General features: G+C 43.1%; 1 protein-coding gene across 3 annotated transcripts in view; it reads right to left on the bottom strand.

Moving 5' to 3' along the window:
• LOC134227432 (zinc finger protein 704) overlaps window positions 1-20,852 on the bottom strand; it is a 302,312-nt gene that overhangs the window by 201,395 nt on the left and 80,065 nt on the right. The gene's annotated exons all lie outside the window — the stretch shown is intronic.

Here is a 20,852-nt window from a genome sequence, read left to right as displayed (position 1 = left end):
GAACATGTTTTGTGTGAAATGGCGTTCATGGGGTATTTATTTTGAGAAAAAGAGAAGTGTAATAATTATAACAGGTATGAATTAGATCGCAATGTCATCACTCTCCTTACATCCACTCCTGATGCAGAATAAAGGATACCGGCAAAGAGCAGCGCTGCAGCAAACAGCCAGCTTTATCCTGCTTGAGTGCCACCACCCACCATCGTCTCTGCGTGTCGCCGGGAGTCCTTTCGCTTTCATTGAGCCGCACAACTTTACACATCCACTCGAGGGCCGTCGCCGCCGCCGAAAAGAGATGAAAAATCCGTTCATGCAGCAGAAAAAGCTTCCGCCTCGGTGCAGCAATTAACCGCCATCATCATCGAGGTTGGCCACGATTCCCGGAATGAGCCTGCTGAAGCACACGCACACGCACACACAGCCTACTAATTGGGAGTCTGCATCTTTCCCGCTTTTCACCGCTGCATATGAGGTTTCGAGCGGTGTTGTCGGCGCACTGGAGATGAGCCGGCATTATGTACTGTGCTTCGTGACTCAATTTGTTGATAATTATCGACGAAACTCGTGTTTGTAGTCGCAATAATTCGAGAAGCAATGGCGACCGACGGTGTTGCTCGGCAAAACAACACAATTACGTGAGGCTCATAATTTCTCAACGGCGAAAATGGTGGAGAGATGTCGAACTGCACGGAAACTGAAAACTGTGCCACCGAGTGGTGGCGGCGGCAGAGCGGTGCAACGACCAGATTTATGTCAATCTCGTTTAGATAACCTTATTTTGAGTTACGCCGAAGTCGACAATGACGGCAATGGTGGTGGTCGTGGGCAGACGGTGAAAACTATGTCTAGATCATGGTTGCGAGCGACTTATATAATGCCTTCGCGTATAAGTGGCTATAAAACTGACATTCAAGGAAGTTTTCTCCATTTACGTATTATGTATCTGAAGGAACTGTTTTTTCGCTTTTCAGTAGCAACAAGTTTTGTCATTGTTTCAAATAGCAGATAAAGAAATTAGTTATGGCGCTCATGAAAGCGCTGTGCTTCTTCTAGTTACTACATTCTTAAGATCTGTTGAATTCTATTCCTTCGGAAGCTGAAAAATAGTTCCGGGAATATGACGCAATGGTGACTGCAGCTTCCGACAAGAGAATTCCAACTGATCAGAAGAAACGACATACAAGCAGACACCCAGATTGATTCCCCGCCACAGAACGAAGTCCGTGAAAAAGTTCGTGTAATGTTTTTAGATTGCAGAATGTTGGAAAAGGATGTGGTGTTCAGCTTCGTTAGCTGGCGCCTCTATCGACGACAGGACCAGTTAATTCCCGCTGAACTGCAGGGCCAAATCTTGAGAAGTGTCGGATTTACATATGCAGATTCGATTCGGGCCTCGGGTTGGATTTGGATTGGATTTGATTCGGATTTGGATTGGATTTAAAATGCAATTGTAATGTATTTTAATTAGATTTAGATTTTGATTGGATTTGGATTGGATTTGGATTGGATTTGGATTGGATTTGGATTGGATTTGAATTGGATTTGGTTTGGATTTGGATTGGATTTTGATTTAATTTGGATTAGATTAGGATTGGATTTGTATTGGATTTGGATTGGATTGGATTTGGATTGGATTTGGATTTGGATTGGATTTGGATTGGATTTGGATTGGATTTGGATTGGATTTGAATTGGATTTGGATTGAGTATGGATTGGATTTGGATTGGATTTGGATTGGATTTGAATTGGATTTGGATTGAATTTGGATTGGATTTGGATTGGATTTGGATTGGATTTGGATTGGATTTGAATTGGATTTGCTTTGGATTTGGATTGGATTTTGATTTAATTTGGATTAGATTGGGGATTGGTTTGTAATGGTTTGGATTGGTTTGGATTGGTTTGGATTGGATTTGGTTGGTTTGATTTAATTTGGATTAGATTGGATTGGTTTGGATTGGATTGGATTGGATTGGTTGGATTGGATTGGTTTGGATTGGTTTGGATTGGTTTGGTTGGTTTGGATTGAGTATGGATTGGTTTGGATTGGTTTGGATTGGTTTGGATTGGTTTGGATTGGTTTGGATTGGTTTGGATTGGTTTGGATTGGTTTGGATTGGTTTGGATTGGTTTGAATTGGTTTGGATTAGATTTGGATTGGTTTGAATTGGTTTGGTTTGGTTTGGATTGGTTTGGTTGGTTTGGATTGGTTGGATTGTGATTGGTTTGGATTGGATTGGTTTGGATTGGTTTGGTTTGGATTGGTTTGGATTGGTTTGGATTGGTTTGGATTGGATGTGGATTGGTTTGGATTGGTTTGGATTGGTTTGGATTGGTTTGGTTGGTTTGGATTGGTTTGGATTGGTTTGGATTGGTTTGGACTGGTTTGGACTGGTTTGGATTGGTTTGGATTGGTTTGGATTGGTTTGGATTGGATTTGGATTGGTTTGGATTGGTTTGGATTGGTTTGGATTGGTTTGGATTGGTTTGGATTGGTTTGGATTGGTTTGGATTGGTTGGATTGGATTTGGATTGGTTTGGATTGGTTTTGGTTGGTTTGGATTGGTTTGGATTGGTTTGGATTGGTTTGGATTGGTTTACATTGGATTGGTTTGGTTGGTTTGGATTGGTTTGGTTGGTTTGGATTGGTTGGTTTGGTTGGTTTGGATTGGTTTGGATTGGTTTGGATTGGTTTGGATTGGTTTGGATTGGTTTGGATTGGTTTGGTTGGTTTGGATTGGTTTGGATTGGTTTGGATTGGTTTGGTTGGTTTGGATTGGTTTGGATTGGTTTGGATTGGTTTGGATTGGTTTTGGTTGGTTTGGATTGGTTTGGTTGGTTTGGATTGGTTTGGATTGGTTTGGATTGGTTGGATTGGTTTGGATTGGTTTGGATTGGTTTGGATTGGTTTGGATTGGTTTGGATTGGTTTGGTTGGTTTGGATTTGGTTTGGATTGGTTTGGATTGGTTTGGATTGGTTTGGATTGGTTGGATTGGTTTGGATTGGTTTGGATTGGTTTGGTTTGGTTGGATTGGTTTGGATTGGTTTGGATTGGTTTGGATTGGTTGGATTGGTTTGGTTGGTTTGGATTGGTTTGGATTGGTTTGGATTGGTTTGGATTGGTTTGGATTGGTTTGGATTGGTTTGGATTGGTTTGGATTGGTTTGGATTGGTTTGGATTGGTTTGGATTGGTTTGGATTGGTTTGGTTGGTTTGGATTGGTTTGGATTGGTTTGGTTGGTTTGGATTGGTTTGGATTGGTTTGGATTGGTTTGGATTGGTTTGGATTGGTTTGGATTGGTTTGGTTGGTTTGGATTGGTTTGGATTGGTTTGGATTGGTTTGGATTGGTTTGGATTGGTTTGGATTGGTTTGGATTGGTTTGGTTGGTTTGGATTGGTTTGGTTGGTTTGGATTGGTTTGGTTGGTTTGGATTGGTTTGGATTGGTTTGGATTGGTTTGGATTGGTTTGGATTGGTTTGGATTGGTTTGGATTGGTTTGGATTGGTTTGGATTGGTTTGGATTGGTTTGGTTGGTTTGGATTGGTTTGGATTGGTTTGGATTGGTTTGGTTGGTTTGGATTGGATTTGGATTGGTTTGGATTGGTTTGGATTGGTTTGGTTGGTTTGGATTGGTTTGGATTGGTTTGGTTGGTTTGGATTGGTTTGGATTGGTTTGGATTGGTTTGGATTGGTTTGGATTGGTTTGGATTGGTTTGGATTGGTTTGGTTGGTTTGGATTGGTTTGGATTGGTTTGGATTGGTTTGGTTGGTTTGGTTGGTTTGGATTGGTTTGGATTGGTTTGGTTGGTTGGATTGGTTTGGTTGGTTTGGATTGGTTTGGTTGGTTTGGATTGGTTTGGATTGGTTTGGTTGGTTTGGATTGGTTTGGATTGGTTTGGATTGGATTTGGATTGGTTTGGATTGGTTTGGATTGGTTTGGATTGGTTTGGTTGGTTTGGATTGGTTTGGATTGGTTTGGATTGGTTTGGTTGGTTTGGATTGGTTTGGATTGGTTTGGATTGGTTTGGATTGGTTTGGTTGGTTTGGATTGGTTTGGATTGGTTTGGTTGGTTTGGTTGGTTTGGATTGGTTTGGATTGGTTTGGATTGGTTTGGTTGGTTTGGATTGGTTTGGATTGGTTTGGTTGGTTTGGATTGGTTTGGATTGGTTTGGATTGGTTTGGATTGGTTTGGATTGGTTTGGATTGGTTTGGATTGGTTTGGATTGGTTTGGATTGGTTTGGATTGGTTTGGATTGGTTTGGTTGGTTTGGATTGGTTTGGATTGGTTTGGATTGGTTTGGATTGGATTTGGATTGGTTTGGATTGGTTTGGATTGGTTTGGATTGGTTTGGATTGGTTTGGATTGGTTTGGATTGGTTTGGTTGGTTTGGATTGGTTTGGATTGGTTTGGTTGGTTTGGATTGGTTTGGTTGGTTTGGATTGGTTTGGTTGGTTTGGATTGGTTTGGTTGGTTTGGATTGGTTTGGATTGGTTTGGATTGGTTTGGATTGGTTTGGATTGGTTTGGATTGGTTTGGATTGGTTTGGATTGGTTTGGATTGGTTTGGTTGGTTTGGATTGGTTTGGATTGGTTTGGATTGGTTTGGATTGGTTTGGATTGGTTTGGATTGGTTTGGATTGGTTTGGATTGGTTTGGATTGGTTTGGTTGGTTTGGATTGGTTTGGATTGGTTTGGATTGGTTTGGATTGGTTTGGATTGGATTTGGATTGGTTTGGTTGGTTTGGATTGGTTTGGATTGGTTTGGATTGGTTTGGATTGGTTTGGATTGGTTTGGATTGGTTGGTTGGTTTGGATTGGTTGGATTGGTTTGGATTGGTTTGGATTGGTTTGGTTGGTTTGGATTGGTTTGGATTGGTTTGGATTGGTTTGGATTGGTTTGGATTGGTTTGGATTGGTTTGGATTGGTTTGGATTGGTTTGGATTGGTTTGGATTGGTTTGGATTGGTTTGGATTGGTTTGGATTGGTTTGGATTGGTTTGGATTGGTTTGGATTGGTTTGGATTGGATTTGGATTGGTTTGGTTGGTTTGGATTGGTTTGGATTGGTTTGGTTTGGTTTGGATTGGTTTGGATTGGATTTGGATTGGTTTGGATTGGTTTGGTTGGTTTGGTTGGTTTGGATTGGTTTGGATTGGTTTGGATTGGTTTGGTTGGTTTGGATTGGTTGGATTGGTTTGGTTGGTTTGGATTGGTTTGGATTGGTTTGGATTGGTTTGGATTGGTTTGGATTGGTTTGGATTGGTTTGGATTGGTTTGGATTGGTTTGGTTTGGATTGGTTGGATTGGTTTGGTTGGTTTGGATTGGTTTGGATTGGTTTGGATTGGTTTGGATTGGTTTGGTTGGTTTGGATTGGTTTGGATTGGTTTGGTTTGGATTGGTTTGGATTGGTTTGGATTGGATTTGGTTGGTTTGGATTGGTTTGGATTGGTTTGGATTGGTTTGGTTGGTTTGGATTGGTTTGGATTGGTTTGGATTGGTTTGGATTGGTTTGGATTGGTTTGGATTGGTTTGGATTGGTTTGGATTGGTTTGGATTGGTTTGGATTGGATTTGGATTGGTTTGGTTGGTTTGGATTGGATTTGGATTGGTTTGGATTGGATTTGGATTGGTTTGGTTGGTTTGGATTGGTTTGGATTGGTTTGGATTGGTTTGGTTGGTTTGGATTGGTTTGGATTGGTTTGGGTTGGTTTTGGTTTGGATTGGTTTTGGATTGGATTTGGATTGGATTTGGATTGGGTTTGGATTGGATTTGGATTGGATTTGGGTTGGATTTGAATTGGATTTGGATTGGATTTGGAATGGGTTTGGATTGGATTTGAATTAAATTTGGATTGGATTTGAATTGGATTTGGATTGGATTCGAATTGGATTTTGATTGGATTTGGATTCGATTTGGATTGGATTTGGATCGGATTTGGATTGGATATGGATTGGATTTGAATTGGATTTGGATTGGATTTGAATTGGATTTGTATTGGATTGGATTTGGATTGGATTTGGATTTGGATTAGTTTTGGATTGGTTTTGGATTGGGTTTGTATTGGATTTGGATTTGGATTGGATTTGGATTAGGTTTGAATTGGATTTCTATTTATTTTGGATTGGATTGGGTTTGATTTGGTTTGGTTTTGGATTGAATTCGGGTTTGATTAGGGTTAGATTTGAATTTAATTTGAATTGAATTTGTATTGGATATGGATTGGATTTGGTTTGGATTTAAATTGCCTTCGGATTGGATAAGGATTGGTCTTAAAATGGATTTGGATTTGGTTTGGACCGGATTTGAATTTGATTTGGATTAGTTTTGGATTGCATTTGAGTTGGATTTGAATTCAAATATGATTTGGATTGAATTTGGATTGGAAGTGGGTGTAACGATTTCGGGATGATCGTTTGAGAGCGATTTGAGAATAGGTTTGCAGAATCCCAGGAGTTTTCAGAACTTATTTTCGTCTTTCCCTTTTTCTTGGGTCTCCCATTGTAGAACATTCAGATCTTAAGTCTATAGATAATTCGTTTTGAGTCCTTTTTTGTTGGGATGATTCGGCGCAGCTTCCCTCCAACGCAGTTATATGAAAATTGACAATTCTTTTGGTAACAGTTCGCTTAGTCTTTTTTCTTCAGATCTTAAATCCTTCGGGACTGCCACTTACTCACAAATGTTGCCGGCTTTTATCGATTAATCTTCGCACAGTTCCGTGAGAAATGGAACTTCTGTCCAGAATTTAAATTTCTAAAAAGAGTTGAAAATTCTAATTGTTTAGTTTATAGAATCTGCAATTCTTTCATTTGATTACGCAAGCATTGAAAATCGCAATCATTTTATGTAACTATCCATTTTCCTTCCCTTTCAGAAGCTGAAGACTTCCAAGATGCAGCATGACGACCCGATGGCGATGATTTTAAACGAAAATCAGCACACTTTTGAAAGCCGCCGCTTCGCTACACAAAAAACGCGCGGCGAAGCGTCTGATGGTGCGTGATCGAAGCCTTCGTAATGGAGGCGATGCAACGAAATGCCACGAAGGGGTTATTTCGTTATTTTCCGAGGAATTTCGTGTTCAGTTTTTTTTTCACTCGATCCGAGCAATTGACTGCGCTCGTTAACGTTGAAAATTTATGATTGTGCTTTAATTTTGCGTAATTGCCCTAAAATGAATGCAGCTATCGCGTGGATGCCTTGCTGAATTTTACGAATGCCCGCGACGTGATGTTTTTGAATTGAAAAATGGCACATTTGGATTAATAGCCGTGGTACAATGGCGCCCAACGACGATATAATTGTTTCTAAATTCATTTTTAGTGCATTTTATATCATTGGCAAAGATTTATCATCATTACACAATAAAGAAAAATTGTAGATTCCATTTTGGAATATTTTGAAAACAAACTTTCTACAGGAACTCTCGAACTCAACATGTCGCCCAACAAACCTTTGACGAAGTAGACGAAGTGGATAGGTTCCGTTACTTTCCGGTTGTCCCGCATTTCGAAGTGTCACACCCTTTTAAAGATGGAATCTTCAATAAACGGGCAACTCAAGTCATGTTCCGTGTTTGAAAGCAATAATTTCAAAGCGTTTGATACGTTTTTAATTTCCCAGCACGTTCTGTGTACGAAGGTGAAGAAGGGGAACTACTGCTATTGAAACAGAATATATCTAAGAAGGAGTGCCCACCGGCAACGCCAGCAGCAGCAGCAAAAGTGTGGCCACAAGTAAAAAGTGCATTGTGCGTGATTAGAATAAATTTCATGCTTTCGGACCTTCACAGCGCTGCGCCGTTCCCTTCCATGAAAGTTTGACGGAAAACGACAGTCAACTGGAAACTGTCAACCGTTCCGGCTCCATCGGCGACGAAAGTCGAACCGTGAAACAAGAGCGGATGCGAAACATGTTTGTGTGACTTGAAATGCTAATGATCTAACAAAACGCACAGGTTTCGATTTCCGCGATCGAATCCGGAACTAAAAATAGATTAGCCAGATTAGCAAACGAATGAGACTTGAATTGCGAATTGTGATGCTTATCGTTTGATAATACGCTGAAGAAACAAAAAAATCAACCGTGTGAACGGATTGATTTTTCGCATTAGTGATGTCAACATGGAGCCTTCGCAGAGCAGGCCTTGTCCCCATTAATTCATGTCACGAGATTGTAGCAACGCCAACAACAGCAATATCATGGTTGCCATCTGTCACCGATTCACCCACCTCGGACACCATGGCAACTATGCGTCGTAGCAAGCTGTGTGAAGTGCACCAGCCAGCAGCGGCGAAGGGGCTCAAGTCAGGAATGGAAAAACGATTTCTCAATCAGCTGATTCTTTCCAGTGCACTTGGCACAAGGTTTTGAGTGCAGGCCTTGCTAGTGCAGGCAGCTTGTTGTGCAACGCTGCAGCAGCGGCAACTGCAGTCAGCTGGCGAACCGACGACGGCACCAACACACCGATGCACGTAGCGATATCGAGAAAAATCGCGCATCGAAAAGAAGACCCGAGAGCCTACTCTGGCTGTAGTTGCGACTTGGATGGAAAGCGAATCCGCTCGATCATCGACGGTGGGGCGCATGGGAAAGGAAACTTGTTCGGTTGGTGTGCGCTGCGAGCTCGATCAAGGTAAGGCGAGGTGACGCGAGGTGGCATTGGTCGCGGTTGAAGCGGACAATCGGTGGGAGGTTTTTAATGAGCTTCGGTTCGGTATCAGTCGGGGTGCAGGCGATAATTTTTTCACATACGCGGAATTGGCGATAGATCAAGCCAAGTGCGGTACCATCGGCGGCAAAGTGAACGGGTATTGGTGCCGTTGTTGTTTGGCGTAATCGTCTCGGAGGGAGACGCAGCGTCTGGAGCGACTCGAAGGGTTTCCTCGGTGTCAGATGCCTGCTTGATCACGTAACTGGAATAATGAGCGGGCTATGTATTAGGGTGGTTCAAAAAATCGATTTTGCTCCACAGTGCTCATCTGATTCTTTACCATGTTCTGAGTGTCCTCTGAAAATTTGAGCTCATTTGGATAAAAACTGATTTAGCACAAGCCGTTTCAAGTTTGCATGCAAATTAGTATGGGGAAATTTATTTTTTCATTATACTGTTAATGACGTTTCCTCATCAAGCGCATGTTAAAAGAAAACTTACATAGCTAAAAGGAATACTCAACAGCTTTCACTCAGTGAAAACCACATCTCAATTAATCGTTCCAATAATTAGTAATCGAATTTAATCTATACCATGGTTTTCTAGAACTAATTGCATAACTCATCAACAGGCAACATTGCTGCTCGTGGCGCGAAAGATAGCACACACAAATTCAGTGATGCCCTCAAAGAAATTTAACCATCATGACTAAAGATTCGCAACCTGTCTTAAAATAGATTACTAATTATTGGGACGATTAATCAACATGCGGTTTTCGTTGGGTGAAAGCTGTTGCGTATCCCTTTTAGCTATGTAGGTTTTCTTTTAACCTGCGCTTAATGAGGAAACGTCATTAACAGTATAATGAGAAAATAAATTTCCCCATACTAATTTGCATGCAAACTTGAAACGGCTTGTGCTAAATCAGTTTTAATCCAAATGAGCTCAAATTTTCAGAGGACACTCAGAACATGGTAAAGAATAAGATGAGCACTGTGGAGCAAAATCGATTTTTTGAACCACCCTACTATGTATGAGTATGCGAAGCGGTGGCGGGGGCGGGTGCAAGAACGCCCGGTGAAGGGCAAAACAATTGAAGCAGATTAGATTAGAGCGGAAAAGTACCGAGAAGCTGAACCAGGTGCGAACAATCGAAGCCATGCACTTATTGAACTGAAATATGGTTGATTTGAACTAGAATCTAACATAGGACAAGTGTGGATAAGTGTCTATTCCATAGACAAGTTTGGCAGTTATAATCTTCCCATTCGTTCAAGTTTTGACACTTCCGATTCAACAAGAACCAGGCGTGGTCTTAAAACAAAGAACGTCGAGTCCCGCAGGTGAGCCGGATTGTGCACATAGACGCCGCGAGGGGCCAACTAATGGAAATGCTTTATTCGTCGCCCAGGGAGACGACGAATGATAGATTATTCAACATTCAGCGGAGCGGGCGAACTCGGGTTGACCTAAATAGCAAAGTGAATTTATAACTTTGAAGTGCATTCAGGCGGATCGGGTTGCACCCGCGATCGCGCCGCGCCGTTTGCCATTGCCCGAGGAAGGGCGTTTCGAGAATAATTATTGTCAACCGGTGTGCGGCGACGCGCAGCCACACAGAGTATGCCATGATTTTTTGTGCACCAAACCAACGCAGTACTAGAATGGCAAAATGTCGTTTTTAAAAATTCTGCTCGTGTGTTGGCTTGGTGACTGCACCCATGACGATCTCGTGCGCGCAAGGTCGTCAGCCATAATTTACTTCTTTTGGGATCGTCAAATGTCAACCAGGTTTATCGTGGTTCACGGTTCATGAGACGACTGTGGCGATGAAATCGCCTAATCCGAAAGAATCACATGTGAGAATGATTACCGAGAAAATCCTTGAGTTTTTCCTCTTTCAGTCATTTGTTCGACGGATTGATTCTCATTTCGGCAAGGTTGATTTTCACTGTAGAACAGCATTGCACAATCATTGTACACCATCTGAATTCATCAAAAATCCTCCGAGCAGGGGGTTATTTGTTTACCTAATTTGACAGCTGTTTTGCGCAACGGTGCGTGTCACGGCGGGGTATTTTGGCGAGATCCAAACGATCCGTCTTCATCATCGCTCGTCGCCGCTTGCCCGAGCCGTTTGATCATGAAAAGTGAAACTCGTTTCGTAACAAAATTTTGGCTGCCGCGCCGCGCTCTGCGACTCAAGAAAGCAGCGCAAGCGGGTCGGTAGGAATGTAGTTGGCCTAAAAAATTACCCAACCCCTTGGCTCAGCGAGCTGGAACTACTTTCTTGCGATGCAGGCATCAGGGGTGCGGCTTGGGCTGACATAATCACAAAATCACGGCTTTGGCGGTTCCATCGTGGACCGGTAGCGATCGGTCGCTTGATTTGGGCGATCAAGAACCGGTGAAATGGACGTGTAGTCACTTGTTGAGAACGCGACAATCGAAAAAAAGAAAAACTGGTGGCCATGTGGGCGCGGCCGCCGCAGCGGCGAAAGTGTGTCACAAGGTTGAGCCGAACCGAGTTGAGTTGGCAAAGCCGGGTTTGTTTTTATTGCGCCGTCGTCGTCGTCGTCGATGTCGGTGGAATTTTATTCGTCAGAGCCGGGAATCTTGGGCAATGAGTGTGTCGTGTGTGGAGTCAAGCTGCATTTTTTTTGGGGCCAACCGAGTTGTGCCGGGGACAACGTGCATTAAAATAATCGCCGGGCCACGACAAATTGTCTCCGGCGGTAATTATTAATCGAGAACGTGCAACGATTTTGCGGTCAGTTGCAGAGTGCCCTAGTTTTGTTTCTCGAGGGTCAGATTGTGAGGGGTTTTGTGGGAAGGAACCTACTTCTGTGGATTTTTTTTAACTCGGTTGATTGCCGCTGACGTCTAAGACAACTGCGTCAAACTCGAATAGGATGTCGAAATCTATCCATGCAACAGGTGTGTTTTTCTTTTTTTCTGAAGATTCGAATCTGCCCGTTTGTTTCAGATTCCGAATGGATGACGTTAATTTCGCTTCTCAAAACCCAGATTCACGTGGTCTCAGCGGTTGCCGGTGCTAAGCGGTGTGGTTTAGCGTCGTTAAATCAATTTCAAGGCACAGGGCCAACTTTATCTTTGAGGTGAATTATGAACTTAGCTTAGCACAGATACTAATGTACGAAAGAGCAGCAAAACGAACGAATCGGCACTTCGCACCTTCAGAAATAGTTAGAAGAATGATGACCAACGGATTGTTGTTGGTTGTTGGACATCACTGAGGGATGCGATCCACTGATCTTGAGCGTGGGCGAGCGATCCACTGATCTAACCACTACATGAAATTGACGGTCGCCGGGTATTGATTTCCAACTACCCAACAAACTAGCTTATTCAGCTTAAATTGTTTGTTGGGTAAATATTCAGCTCGATTTGCACTTCGGCAGTTTTTTGGAATGAAGTTTTAAATAGTTTTGTTGTCCACAGGATTTATTTCTATTTCACCGAAAATTTCTCCGATGAAAATACCATCGACTCGATGCGGATGTAGTCCGGATGTAGTGCTGTAGTCCTGATAGGTACTCTGATGATCATTGCTTCCACAAACGGCGAAGATATTTCTGAATCATCTGCCATTGCGAACGCCTACTGGCAGGTAATTCCGCGTGGGAAGGTTCCTGTACGGCAGTGCACTGAAAAGTCACCAGATGGCGTTAAGACGTCCAAATCATTCGGAGAGTTAGAGAGCTGCCAACAGTTGGTTGCTTTACGTCAGTAGTGTATGGAACTTGTCTGCTCTGCTCTGCCAAAGCGTTGCCACAAACGACTTCAGATGATCACCTGTACGTAGGACTCCATCAACGAGAATGGGCGATAGAGCATTCAACATGGACGTTGATTTCACTTGCACAGTAGTGCGAATCAAATGCCTACTTGCCACGCAAGACTCTCGCTAAGCAAGTTCTACCAGACGAACTTTTTCGGCCAAATTACCAGTCCGGCCATATGTCCCCTTCGGCGAAATGACATTTTCGATTAAACCGTTTACGGCCCTTTCGGCCAAATAGCCATTACGGCCAAACGACATTTTCGGCCAAATGACCTATTCAGCCAAACGACATTTTCGGTCGTATGGCCCGTTCGGCCAAATGATATTGTCAGCCAAATTACCAGTCCGTGGCCAAATAGCCATTACGGCCAAACGACATTTTCAGCTAAACCGTGGCCAAACAGCCATTACGGCCAAACGACATTTTCGGCCAAATGACCAGTTGAAAATTGTGACTTTTTGCGAGAAAAAGTGATTTCAAAGTGATTTCGGCCAAATGACTTATTCGGCCTAACAACATTTTCCAAACGATTATTTCGGTCAAACTACCGGTTCGACCGAATGAAATTTTCGGCCAAATGACCTATTTAGCCAAACGATTTTTCTGTACGAACAAACAACATTGTTCATTCAAACAACATTTTCAGCCATATAACCTGTTTGATCACTTGAAATTTTTGGCCGGTATGACCGTTCAGCCAAATGCCACACTTTTATGTCAAATGGCCCTCTCTGTAAAACAGCATTTTTGGCAAAAATACCTTCTCGGGCAAACTACATATGACCGTATTATTTAATCGAAAAGGTCATTTGGCTGAACTGGTCAGCCAAATGACCTTTTCGTTTAAATAACCGCTACGGCCAAACGACTTTTTGGCCACATAACCAGATTGATCAAACGGAGTTCAGTGCGTGTTTTCTCTTGTTTCGGACAGCAGAACGAACGCGCGATCTGCCGGAATATTGTGCAAAAAAGTTAATCAGTTCAGTGCGTATTTTTTCGGAGTAGCCATCGAGCAAGCGTTGTGCAGTGCGTGTTTTAGTCGTCGCAAAGTAGTTAAGATATTGAATCAGTCTTCTTCCGTTTTCTTTTCCGTTTTTGTATCATCATGGATACGGCGTGGTTAAAAAAAAATTGTCGCTTACCAAGGCGATTTCCAACATATTTCCTTCCCAACTAATATACTATTCCTTTCCAGTGCGCTTATGGAGATGCAGACACTGGCAGATACAGAGGTGGAGCACCACGCGATGCAGTCACACCATTGTTCTCGAGGGCTATTGTTCTTGCGCTTAGTGGTGCCCCACCAAAAAACAATAGCTGGCTCCGCCAGTGGATGCAGAGGATTCTTCGGTCTCTTGTAGCAATGAGTGTCGAACTAATTCTGCTCTCCTTATTCTAATTGACTGTGAGGACGTGGCCGACATCGTTATTGGTCTTGAACAAAAGGAACTCCGAAACATGTACAGTGAGAATAGCTTTCTAGTCCCGAGAAAATTATTCAATTGGTGAGCTGTGTATTATTGGTTGTTTCGCGCCCAATTACGACTAGTAACTAGTAACCACTTTGATCAAACGACATTTTCGGCCAAATGACCTTTTCTGGCAAATAACCATTTCGGCCAAACGGCATTATGTTCCAAATGGCCTGTGTAGCCAAATGGCATAATCGGCTAAATGACTTATTCGACCAAGCGACCAAGCGATTATCAGCCAAATGACTGGCTCAACCAAACAACATTTTCGGCCAAATGACCCTTTCTACAAAATCACTATTTCGACCATAACGTATTTTAGGTCAAATGGCCTATTCAGCCGAACGACTTTTTCGGCCATATGACCATTTTGGCCAATTCAGCGGGTTTGGTAGTCATATGTTTACTGCTTCTACATCATACGCAGGAGGACGTGGGTTCAATCCCAGGTCCGTTCCATACTCCTACTTTGTATCTTTCTCTATATTTCTTATGTTCTAGTAATTGCTAGAACTGGAAATGGACTTCCATACCGTTTCCAATACTATTCCTAACCTTCAACTTGAGTATTCTAACAGTAATCTGCTAGAATTGGAAATGAAATATAGAGCTCGTTTCCTACATACAATTAGAAATTCCATCAGTTGCTTTCTCCTATCTATCACATTGGCAGCTCGTTAACCAAGACGGACCTCTGCCTCTCGAACCTAACCCAAAAATTCCAAAAATTCCGCATGAACTCGTGGCAAGTGCAGAGGTATATTCGGCTTGCAGTGGGCGAGTGATTGCATCGTCATTTCCTCCCCCTTTCCTACATTGACTTGCATTCTGACGTGGCAGGCGCCAGTATGATCTAATAAATGAGATCACCATTACTTGTACATTGAAGATGTGTGCTAGTCCCAAGCAAACATCTGTTGGTTCCCTGTGCAAGAACAGCTGATCTGGTCATAATGGAGTAGCAACTACGAGCAGTCAATCAAGCTCAAGCTCGAGCATATGACCAGTTTGGCCAATTGACATTTTCGGTCAAATGGCCCTTTGTGACAAAAACCATTTCCAGTCTAAAGACCTATACGGAAAAAGGACATTTTCGGCCGTAAAGACCGGTTCAGCCGAAGAGTTTGCAATTGAACGAGTCTCGTATCGGACGCGGATTCGGTTGTTTAGTTCTGGTTTGTGTGATCGGAAAGTAAATCATTTAGCTCTCGATTGATCATTTTTTGAGTTCTGCTTTGTGCTGGTGAGAAAATCGATTAGAAAGTAAAAACTTCATTGCGCAATTGCCAGTTCGGCCGTATGTCGCATTGGGCCAAAAAGTTTACGGGAAAACACCTAATTCGGCAAAATGGAATTCGACTAAGGAGCATTCGGCCAAACGACCCTTCTCCGCCGCGTGAGATTGCGTTGCCAGGAACGTTACCTCAGTTGCCAGCGGCGGAGATTTGATGTATCTTGGCCACTCGATTTCCAACGAATTTCTTCCAACGAGAGTAAAGTCTTCAACCAGCGGATCATGATCGTAAATTAGCTCAAAAGAATGGAAGAAATTAAAACGGCAGACTGTTTTCTACTTTTTTGAAGGGGTGGCTTAAGGGAATTGTCCCGCAGAGCTCGAGGCGGTTTCATCGAATAGTTGCATCCAACTTCATCCAGAATTGCAGGACTGTTTGATGCCCACTTGTGTAGCCTGATTCCAGTCAATTGCATGAGGTGGGTCAATTGACTGCATAGCTGAAATATTTTATCTTCAGAATCCATCTCTAATAGAACATCGTCCACGCAGGAATTTTCAACAAGGGGCTTGGCTCCTCCTTCGGAAGCAAGTTACTGCAAACAGAAGGTGGCAGAAAACGTATCAAAATGCTACACAAATCGTTTTGAATGATTCACCAACAAAGCCCCGTTTAGCGAGACGCCAGAAACGGTGGGACAAGAAGCGTTGAGCGAATGAAAGCCTCGTAGCCTTCCGTAAGCGTGGGATCTGATTGGAGTCGCTATTTAAGTATCATGAAACGATGAATTGCGATGTCTTAAGATTGGGCTAGTCTCTTGATCACGTCTGGTTTCTTTGACAGTGGAACCACAAACCTTCCAAAAGGATGGAGGAATGTTGTTGCGGTAAAATGAAGTTCACATTTCCATTCCGTTCAACGCAGAATGCTCCGTTTGAGTGACGGGACTCTACTTCCTAGAATCGCTCTTGTATTTTTTACCGTATTGCTCGTTCGGCCAAACGACTTTTTCGACCAAATGACCGGTGCGCCGGAACGACATTTTCGACCAAATGACCAGTTCCGCTGTATGTCGCTGTCGGTCAAATGACTTGTTCGGTCGAATGTTGGTTACGGTCAAGTGGAATTCGGATAGATGAGTAACGGCCAAATTGCATTCGACAAAACGGCTTTCGCCCAAATGAATTGGAGCGAAACGACCCTTCTCCGCCGCGTGAGTTTGCATCTGCAGGATTCGCATGTTCGGCCAAATAACCTTTTCGGTCAAATGATTTATTTGGCCAAACGACTTTTTCGGCCGAAATTCCGGTGCGACCGAACAAAATTTTCGGCCAAATGACGCTTACGATCAAATTATCAAGTCGGCCAAATGGCCTGTTAAGCCAAACTATTTTTTCGGCACATGACCTGTTCGGCCAAACAACGTTTTTGGTCATATAACCTGTTCGGCAAAACGTATTTCTGCCTATGTTCATACGGTAAAATGGGATTTTCAGTCAAATGGCCCTTTCTGCCAAACCGCAAAAACCTATTCGGTCAAACGACATTTTCGACAAAACAGCATTATTCCAGCCAAAAGACTTTCGGCCAAATGAACCTTCTTCTCCGCATGAGAATGCGTCTGCAGGATTCGTATTTTCGGTCGTATGACCCGTTCGGCTAAATAACCTTTTCGGTCAAATGATCTCTTGGGCCAAGTATCTTTTTCGGCCAAAAGTCCGGTGCGACCGAACGACGTTTTCGGCCAATTGACGTTTTCGACCAATTGATCATTTCGGTCAACAGGCATTTTTTTGGCTTATTCAGCCAAACGACTTTTTCAGCAATTGACCTGTTTGGAAAATCAACATTTTCGGTCATTTGACCTGTTTGGCCAAATGATATTTTTGGACAAGCAGCCCTTTCTGCCAAACAGCAAAATACCTATTCGGCCTAACGACGTTTTCGGCCAAATGACCTTTTCGGCCAAATGACCTTTTCGGTCAAATAATCTTTTCGCTCAAATGACCTATTCGGCCAAACGACTTTTTCGGTCAAATGACCCTTTCTACCAACCATTTCGGCCAAACGGCATTATCTTTGCAAAGTGACTTTTTCGGCCAAATGGCATTCTTTCCCGCGTGAGATTGCGTCTGCATGATTCACATTTTCGGGCAAACTACCTTTTCGGCATAACGACAGTTTCGGTCAAATGACCCTTTCTGCCAAATAGCCATTTTGGCCCAAAGGCATTTTCGGCCAAATGACCTATTCAACCAAACTGTAACTCAGCATTTCAATTTCCAACAAATTTCTTCCACCGAGACGGTAAAGCCATAGCTTTCAAACAGTGGATCACGATTGTACAATTGGTTTAAAAAACGGACGAAATTCGGATGGTTGTCTGCCTTTTATATTCTCAAAGAGGTGGCTTAAGAGAAGTGTCTTGCGGAACTCGAGGCCTGGCAATGGAATAGCTTTATCTATTTTCTCGATTGCTTCATGTGCAACCTTAGAAAACCTCAACCTTCCATAAGCGTAGGATCTGATTGGAGTCGCCATTTAAGTGTCATGAAACGATATGTTGCGATATCTCTAGATTCGACTAGTCTCACGTCTGGTTCCTTTGGAATTACAAACTAGAAGGATCGCGGAATGTTGTTGCGTTGTTTCCATTCCATTCAACGGAGAATGCTTCGTTTGAGTGGCAGGACTCTACTTCCCAGAATCGCCCTAGCTGGTTATACAAATCAGCATTACCTACTGCGGATGAGACGAGTGACGGCAGATTTGCTCCACCTCGTTGCATTTGCCGGATACTATTTAGCCGAAAACCGTTTCTTTTAGATAGGGAAGCTCCGAACCAAGGTCCACCAATCCTTCCAGCGATAAGTGATAGTAGATTTCTACTCCGATTGTAATATCAATGAGGTAGGGCTCGAAGAAACGAGCAAATTGAAGATTTCCAGCAACGGCAGCAGGAAGCGAGCCTGGCAAATGTCCGACGATAAAGGGTTCGACAAGATTCGAAATTTCCTCCGGAGTTCTGCGATGACGAGGTAGAGGAATTGTTGAACAAATCTTGGACTTTTTTAAAACCTGCTCCTGACAAGAGATCTATGTTTGAGACTGCGACCAACGGATGGAGTGTTGGCGAAAGCTCACACAGAAACTACTCCCGCATTCAGGCGTTTCTTTCTCTACGTTGGTGGGATGATCGCAAATAAAAATGATGCTATTGTGGATAGGATGGTACACAATTCTGCATAGTGAGACGTTCGCATTCAAGAGTTTTTTCCTTTGCGTTGGTGGGACGCTCGCAAGAAGAATGGTGTTATTGTGGATCGGATGGATAACAATTCTGCGTGGAGAGACACCCGCTTTCAAGAGTTTCTTCCTTCGCATTGGTGGGACGGATCGGATGGATGTCAATTCTGCGTGGTGGGACGCTCAAAATTAAGAATAGTGTTATTGTGGGTCAGATTGATCAAAATTCTGAGTGGTGGGACGCCCGCTTCTAAGAATTCATTGCACTGGTGGGACTCGTTGGTAGGACGCTCGCAATAATTATGGTATTATTGTGAATTGGATAAATTACAATTCGTGGTAAAGCCCCCTGCGTAATGCAGCCTCGAGTAGCACACTTGTCACATACCAGTGACTCATATGCGACCAAATCCAGTCACATTAGAGTTGCTGTAACTAAATCGATCCGAAGTGTGCTAGTAGGGGCGGATCGGTGACGGAATCAGCAATATTTGACAGTTAGCTCATATTTCTGTCAAATTTTCCGTTTCTGTCACCGTTCCACTGGCATTGCGTTTGGGGCTTAAGTCGCCCGCATTGAAGAACTTCTTTTTCTGTGTTGGTAGGACGCTCGTAAGAAGAATGGTGTTAGTGTGATGGATCAGATGGTAGCCCACATCGAAGAGTTTCTTCATTTGCGTCGGTGGGACGGTCACAAGAAGAATGGTGTTATTGTGGATGGAATTTATATTAATTCTGCATTGTGTGACGCCCGCATTCAAGAGGTTTTCCTCTGCGTTGGTGAGATGCTCACAATAAGAATGGTGTTTTTGGTGATTGGATTGATCTTAATTCTGCTTTGTGGGACACCCGCATACTTCTGCTGCGTTGTTGAGACACCAGTGTCGTGACTGACAGCATACGCTCGCCGTCTACAAAATCGTTGCAAAACTAATTGATTGGTGTTCAGCCCAGAGCATACACGCTCAAATTAAATAGCCTAATTCTATGCGTTTAGACTAACATTTAAAAAGAGATATTAAAATAATTTAACATTTTTCTTTTTTTCCACTCGACAGTTGATTTTCTCTGATGATCCTACTCAGAAAATATTTCACATTCTTCTTTTCGCTCCACAATCCAAATTTTCTATCGTTTGATGCTTTTTTACACCATCATTCATAATTTACATCTCTCGGTAACGATAAACTGGATAGTGTAGGATCGGTTACGACGCGTTACCGATATACGTCACGCTTATAGTTCAAATAAATGCAGTATCATAGATCATAGTAGCCAAGCAATAAAACCTAATTTAGTTTCGACGACAGTGTCAGAAAAACGTGTTTTAATTATAAGTCATCCGACACTACAGATAGTACTACCTTGGATAACATTTTTTTCTCTGTCCTTTGCCATATCTCTAATACATCAGTAAGAGAAAAAAAACAATCCTTCCCATAAGTTAAATCTCGGATTCTTGACTCAACAGAGGTTCTTATCGTCCAACCAACTCCAGAGCTGGATTTTCGTGATCCAACTAGGACCAATGGCGATTTCGGCCACCGACCAACCCACTCCAGGATTGGGTTTCCTTGACCAAACTACTCCAATGGTGATTGACCCAACTAGGTACAATGGCGATTCTGGCTACCGACTCAACCCACTCCAAGATTGGATTTCCTTGACCCAACTAGGTGCAATGGCAATTCCAGCCATCGACTAATCTACTCCAGGATTAGATTTCTTGACCCAACTAGGTCCAATGGCAAATCCGGCCACCGACCAACCCACGCCAGGATTGGATTTTCTTGACCCAACTAGGTGCAATGGCGATTCCGACCACCGACCAACAAACTCCAGGATTGGATTTCTTTTGGCAATGGAGATTCCGACCACCGAACAACCCACTCAAGGATTGGATTTCTTCGACCCAACTAGGTCCAATGGCTATTTTGGCCATCGACCAATCCACTCGAGGATTGGGTTTTCTTTACCCAACTAGGTCCAATGCCAATTCCGAGCATCGACCAATCCACTCGAGGATTGGATTTTCATGACCCAACTAGGTCCAATGGCTATTCTGGCCATCGACCAATCCACTCCAGGATTGGATTTTCTTGACCCAACTAGGTCCAATGGCGATTCCGGCCATCGACCGATCCACTCCAAGATTGGATTTTCTTGACCCAACTAGGTGCAATGGCGATTCCAGCCATCGACCAATCCACTCCAGGATTGGATTTTCTTGACCCAACTAGGTCCAATGGCGATTCCGGCAACCGATCAGCCCACTCTAGGATTGGACATTTCGCATCCTTTTTTTCACACCCTGCTTTAAATTTTGTACTTGTCAATAATTAACAAAGGCTGATCTTGGTTATGTCTTCTTGGGTTAAGTTTCCCAGGCTCAAACATCATTCCTGTATCAAAATCAGGAACTACATTCCACA

The sequence above is a fragment of the Armigeres subalbatus genome, chromosome 3 (assembly GCF_024139115.2).
Source record: "Armigeres subalbatus isolate Guangzhou_Male chromosome 3, GZ_Asu_2, whole genome shotgun sequence".
NCBI classification, from domain to species: Eukaryota; Metazoa; Arthropoda; class Insecta; order Diptera; family Culicidae; genus Armigeres; species Armigeres subalbatus.
The sequence above is the reverse complement of the archived record's forward strand: the minus strand, read 5'-3'. Positions and strand labels throughout refer to the sequence as shown.